The sequence below is a fragment of the Pteropus vampyrus genome, unplaced genomic scaffold (assembly GCF_000151845.1).
Source record: "Pteropus vampyrus isolate Shadow unplaced genomic scaffold, Pvam_2.0 Scaffold175, whole genome shotgun sequence".
Lineage (NCBI taxonomy): Eukaryota > Metazoa > Chordata > Mammalia > Chiroptera > Pteropodidae > Pteropus > Pteropus vampyrus.
Window position 1 is genome coordinate 17,080 of NW_011888956.1, and position 6,626 is coordinate 23,705.

Below are 6,626 nucleotides of genomic sequence, written 5' to 3' on the forward strand. Positions count from 1 at the left end.
AGAGAACAGAGAGAATCTGAGGGTCTGGGACAGAAAGTGACTCATTTCAGGCACTGCATGGCAGAAGGGCCTGGAGGGGACTGAGGGCTCGGAGGGCCCTGCCCTCCAGCAGAGCCTCGGTCACCTGCCCGGAGGATCTGGCCCTGGGAGGGGGTCTGGCGTTGGGGTTGGCTGGGACCCCCAGGACAGAATGTCTTCCGGAAGCTGGCATCCCGAGTTTCAGAGGCCCGCTCACACCTGACTCTGCAGGAGATGCAGAAAGCGCTTTGGGTCGACCCCAAGCTTCCTTGAAGCCTTGGAGGGTGGGGCGGGGCTATGCCCCCCAGCATTTTAAACAGCTTTCCGAAGCCCCCAGCCGCCTTCGTGAGAATGGCAAGGATGAGATTCATTTCGGATGGGATGTGTGGCCAGGTTTTGAAGATCTCTCTGAAGCAGTCTTCGTCCAGCTGAATATGTGAGTTCCCTGTAGTTTTTCACCTGTGGCTCGGTGACTTATGTCCATTGCAGTCACTTAAACATTGCGCCACGACCAGACAAAGACCGAGGAGCTCTCTGCTCGTTTTCTCAGCCCACGGGGTCTATAAGCTCGGGGAAGACGAACTGATCCTTTTCGGGCCTGCGAGGTTTCGCGAATCATGGGTGGGGCCGAGTTCTCTCTCCTAACAGATCCATCCGGACTGTCCGCCACCTTCGTGCTCCTTCGCCTTTGCTGATTAATCAGCGGGCTCCGTCCATGGATATGTGCGTGTGCGTTCAGCATGTGGTAAGTGCTCGGTATCTGACACATGAATCACACACAAAACCGACCTTCCGCCGAGCAGGACTGAACCCACACAGTCTGGTTGGGGCGAGAACACAACTAATCTAGACTAACGCGAAATTGCCCCAGATGTTTCTAATTCCATATGCTAAACAATACCTTTTCTTCACCGGATCGCCCCGGATCTTTTAAATCCTATATCTACCCGTTCCTGACCGGCCTGAAAAAACCCATCCTTTTTTTAAGGTCCATATCAAATGCCTCCTCCTCCAGGAAGCTTTCCAGAACAGAGCTGGGCACGTCATAGACCCTGGCTACGTGCTCTTGGGGAGCGTGACTGGGTCGCCCCTTCTTTGCACCAACCTTGTCACCACGCACCTTGTATTATGGCTCCTCGCGCACGAGGCCTCGCCCCTACCTCGGAACCCCGAATAACAAAGTGAACCCATCGAGGGCGCACTAGACCGTAGCCTTGGGGCGCAGGGCGAGGCCTGGCTGGTTTGGGACGAATCCTGCACCATCCTCACGAAGCTGGGCTGCCCCCCTCCTCCTTCGCACCCCAGGCGTCCCCTCCACCTGCAGAGATGACCTCTCTGCAAGGTCACTCCCTGGGGCGACGGACAGGCCCAGGGGTGACTGGACGGACGGCAACCCCGTTGCACCCCGTCGTCTCCGCCCGTGTGTGATCATACACCCCGCCGGGCTCGGACGCGTCAGGGTCCCCTGGGGAGACCGTACCGACAGGAGGCAGAGACGTCCGAGGGGCTGGCTCCCCGGTTACCAAGGCCAAGGGGACCCACGGCTGCCACCTGCCGGGCAGGCTTGGGGGTCGGTGTTGTCCCAGGGTGGGCGTTGGTGTCCGTTGCCCGCTGTCCGTTGTCCGGTGTCCGCTGTCCGCTGTCCGCTGTCCGGTGTCCGGCCGGCGGGAGATGGATGTCCGTCCGCGTCTTTTGCTCGGTGCATCCGTGACGCCTGCCGGGTCGCGCGGGCGAGGCCCCGGGTTCCGCTTAGTTCATGGGGTCAAACGCCAGTCTCCCCCGGAAAGGGCCGCAGACACCCCACAGATGATGCTCGCCCGCTGCCCAGACGCCGCGGGGCCCAGTCAGGTGGACACAAGGAATTAACCATCTCAAGTCCGCTCCCTCCTGGTCTAGAAATACGGAGGTCCCAGGGCGTGTGCCCATAGGACAGACAAAATTTAGACATCAAGTCCCTCTGACCAGTTTATGGGGTGTCAGATCAAGGCTTCTCTCTTCCCAGGGCACCAACGACCCCCCACCCCCACCCCGAAAATTCACAAGAGCAGATTCTCAACTGTATGTATGTTCTGGTCCCAGGAACACTCCAGATAAGTGATCCTGTCTCCTTTTCTCTGTAAACTAGCCCAGGTTCTGAGTTTTGGGGCCAGTAAATATGGCCACCCCACTCCTCAGCTGCTGGCGTGTCCTCCGGAGGGAGCCAGGGCGGGGTCCCCAGCCTGCACCTGTGAGGGCGGGGCCTGCCTGCACCTCCAGCTGCCGCCCAGCCCACAGATGACCTCACCTGCCCTTCTCTCTCTGGCTTTGCTATAATCTGGGAACAGCCCCACGCCTCCTTCTGCTTATCTGCAGTCCTTCCCTATCTGGGGGTGCTCTCTCCTCTCTCCCCACTGCAGACAGTCGTCACCCCCAGGGCACTGGCACCCACTTCCCATTTCACTCTGCCTCTCCAGCCTGTGCCCACCCTTGGCTGGACCCCTGAGATTCTCATTCTGGCTGCACGATTAGAGCACCCGGAGGGCCACTGAAAAAGGCCACATGGGGGCCTCTCGTGTCCTGACCCCTCGGTTGGTCTGGGGCCCCCGATTTTCTGACCCCCAGTTAGTGGGAAGCCCAGGCTTGGTATCTGCCTTAAGCTCCTGGGGGCCTGAGGGGTGAGGCTGAGAAGCCAAGAGTGGAGGCACCGCTGTGGCCCGCCCCTGGTCCCTGGAGACCGAGATGCGGGGGCGGGGACCTGCCGCGGGGGGCGGGGGGTCAGGAGGGAGCGCCCAGCTGCACAGATCCGAGGTGGGAGGCTGCAGATTACACAAGTCGAGGCTGAGTCACTCCGTTTGGGAACAGCTAGTGCTCTGCTTGGTGACCTGCCAGCCCCAGGACCCACTCTGCCACCCAGACACGAGGTGCCAGGAGCTTCTCCAGCCCGGGAAGTCCCCACTTTCGGCCTGGTTGACCTTTGACTCAGATGGAGTCAAATCTTGGGGAAGGGGATGTGAGTGCTTTTGAGAAAATTGTATTTTCTCCAGTCCAGAGACTGGTGGTCACAACAGCATGGTGGGGGTGCTGATGGTGGTGACACATTCATTCATTCATTCATTCATTCATTCATTATATAAGTGTTCTCCTGAGGCGCCCCCTTTTGGGTCTATGTGAACACGAGTGAGGTGTCACACCAGCCCCCGGCTTCTGAGGGAGATGCGATGTAGGTATAAGTGACCACATGCAGAGACGGGTGACCCGCGGATGGATCCCGGCGTCACCAGCATGCACAGTGAAGGGCAGAGACTCCGAGGCGGTGACCCCGCGCTCTGTGTTGGAGGTGGACGAGGCTCTCAGCCAGTGAGAGGACACCTCGGCAGAAGGAGCCGTGAGAGTAAAGTCTGGGGGTGGGGCGTGCACTGCCTTTGGGGGTGTCCACACTGCCTGGGAGACCAGGGAGATGGTGGAGCCGTTACTGAGGCCCGGCTGTCAGGACTCGGAATTCCTTTCAAGTCCCAGCTGAGCCTGTTATGGCTGTGCGACCTTGGGCGAGTCACCTGTGCTCCCAGCTTCCTCATCCGTGAAGCTGAGGGAAATAATAATGACAGCTCCTGGACGCTGCAGTGAAGCCCAAGCAAGTGACATGGATGAAGCGCTGAGCTATGCCCGCAACAGCTTGTTCACGCACGTAAGAAGTAACACAGACCCCCGACCTCCTCTCTCCCACTCTGGGTGCTCAGGCCAGCTCCACTGATGGCCTGGAGTGGGGGTGGAGGGGTGCTTAGCTTTATGAGTTCTAGAAGGAACCGGGCAATAAATTTGGTGAGGTCTTATTCATGCCAGTTGTGGGTGGGGAGCTGAGGGGAGCAAAGCTGACCTTGGCGCTGACCTTGAGTGAGATCTTGGGCCGAACTGCTTGGTTTTCTCATTGGCAGGACCTTGTCCTCTGCAGACTGCATCAGGTCGCTGTCAGAGCCAGCACCCCTTTGGACCTGGTAAATATGGCACAGAAGCACCTGTGGGGGACACCGTGGTGAGTGTGTCTTCCCACAGGCTTCTGTGTCCCTGCAAGTGTTGCCACAGCCCAGGGACATCGCCCCCCGCCTGAGATGATGGATGTTTTTTTGCTTCTCTGACTTTGGGAGGAGCCTGACCAGCCCCAGGGGCTGCTCTCCGTTCTCGCTTTTCCATGAGACAGAGGGGATTTCCGTGGTCAGGAGCCCGGTGGTATCTGCCAGGGCCAGCTGGAGGGAGGCTGGAAACAGCTCGTTATCTCTCACAAAACAATGCTGGTCCCCTGCCCTGCAGGCTGGCGCTGGGAAAAAAAAAAAACAAAAAAAAAACACGGTCTTTTTAGCACGCACGTTGAGACGGAGGGTTGCATCCGGGTGTTATAACTATTTCGTGGGCCGTAACCTGCAGCTGGGAGGGACAGGGAGAGGGAATCGGACGACAATAACGAATTAGCCTGGTTGCTCTGAAAGGGACCCCAGAGGCCTTTGCATTTGTCATCCACCGGTGCGGGAGGTGCTTTTAGGCCTTGAGCTGGCCGAGGTAACGAGGGAGGGATCGGAGCACCCTTCCCGAGGCGCAGGGCTCCGGGCCCGACTGACCGGTGACACTTGTTGGCAGGACACCGTCGTTTCCTTTTACTTGTAGGAAGGGAAGCTGGTTTTCCACTTACAGTCCTGACATAAAGAGGTCATTTAGCATATTGAGAATGCAGCCACTAAATGCGGCCCGTGTAGATCGAAAACTATCAAGCACAGGATAGTCCCCAAAAAATATGCGAAACGGTGACGGTGGCTTTTGAATGACTGGCCCTCTGGAGACAGAGATGTAACCCAGCCTCCCACTGTACGGAGGCCACAGAGGGATGGAGCTCTTGAGTCTCGGACCTCGGGAAGGGGCACAGCAGTGGTCACCCTGTTCCTGCCTCAAGCCCGCCCAGGGGAGCTCAGGACCAAAATCGAGCTGCAGCCACAGAGGGGACTTTCGAAAGACACAGCTTCCACGCCTTTTGATTCGTTTCGCCAAAGGTTCTCAAAAATTCCACGAGGCCTCGAAACTTCTGTTTTTGCTCATCAAGAAAAGTACCAGGGCCACTTTTTGTCTCGTGACCTGTAGATCCCCACCAACGCCAAGGGAGGCGGGGAGGCAGGACTGGCGCCGTCCATCCTGGAGTGAGGAGAGGACAGTGCCCTTCTCGTCCTCCGGGTCCAGGGAGGCTGGAGCATGAAGGTCACGTTCAGTAATATGGGAGGGAGTCGGGGTAGACGGCCAAGAAACGCCCTTGACACGCATAGATGGCAGCGCACGGGGCACCTGGTAAACCGTAGGCTCTGAGGCCAGGGCTCGGGCTGAGTCACTTCTGGAAGCTTCTAGCATGTGTAGCAGTGCAGACAGAAGGCTAGCGAGGGGGTGCGGGGCGGGGGCGCTTTCCTCATGTCCTCTGCGTCCTCTGCCATCCTCCCGACACACACGGAGGCACGGTTGTCGGAGGCCGGCAGACATCGCTGGTTCTGACGAAGCCGTCTCTCTGGACCCTCAAGCAGGACAAAGGGACATCTCCAGGCACCGGGTGCTGGGAGTCCTGGCCGGGTTCCCGGGGGCGGGGTGGGAAGTTACGCCATGGTGTTCAGGGGTCTCCTGGGGAAGACCACAGAGCTGCCCAGGCTGTGAGGGTGACGCCGCCCAGGCTGGACATCAAGTTGGCTCCCCAGGGTGCCCGTGGGGAGGACAGGATGTCGTCCCCTGCAGAGAAATTCCTGTGGCGACAGCCTCTTTACAGACCTGTGCCTGCCACGCTGAGCCGGGCATCTGCAGCGTGACTGCTGATTTTCGGCTAATGTTTGAAGCCCGCATCTGCGATCTCAATCGATGGCGTCTTGACATGGACACCACATGTGTCCCCATCTCGGGCCCTCTGGGGTGGGGGCTCAGCTGCTGAGGGTCACTGTCAGCCTCTGAGATGTCTGCTGCACGCCTGCCGCTCTGCCCAAAGCGGATTTCAGGAATACTTAGCCTGTGGGTCTGGGCCCGGCCGTTCCAGCCCCTTACCCCGAAAGCCAGCGAAAGCAGTTCTCTGGCCTCTTTCTGGGGCTGGAAGTAGCTGAGCCGCCCCCGGAAAACGAAGTTAATAAGCGGGAGCGATGAGGCATTTTGGGGCTGCACACTTCAAACCTGGGAGCGATGCGGGGTGATCGCAGGCTCCCACCGGCCACATCCTGGCATCTGGACCAAATGCCTGTGGCCTTCCAGAGCACGGGCCTGTGGAGCCAATGTCACAGAGCCTCGCCGCGGTGGCCTTCCAGGAGTCACCTGGCTCCGTGTGCCTTGCCCACGGGAGGGGGATGTCTTGGCCTGTGGAGGTGCATCTTGGCCCAGGGACTGGCTGTTTGGGGGGATCGTGTTTGGCGGGGAAGTGGGCAGAATGTGGCCATGTGGGCTGGGCACGTGCCAGGCCCCTGTCACTGCAGGGCAGAGCTGGGGTGGGAAGGAAAGGGGACAGACTGGGCCAGTAGTAGGGGCGGCTGTGTGCAGATGGCAAATACTGAATAAAGGGTAGTTCTCATTGGTTGTGTTATTCAGCACAAGCTCACGTGTCTGACAAATCTTGCGTGGTTGTTGTG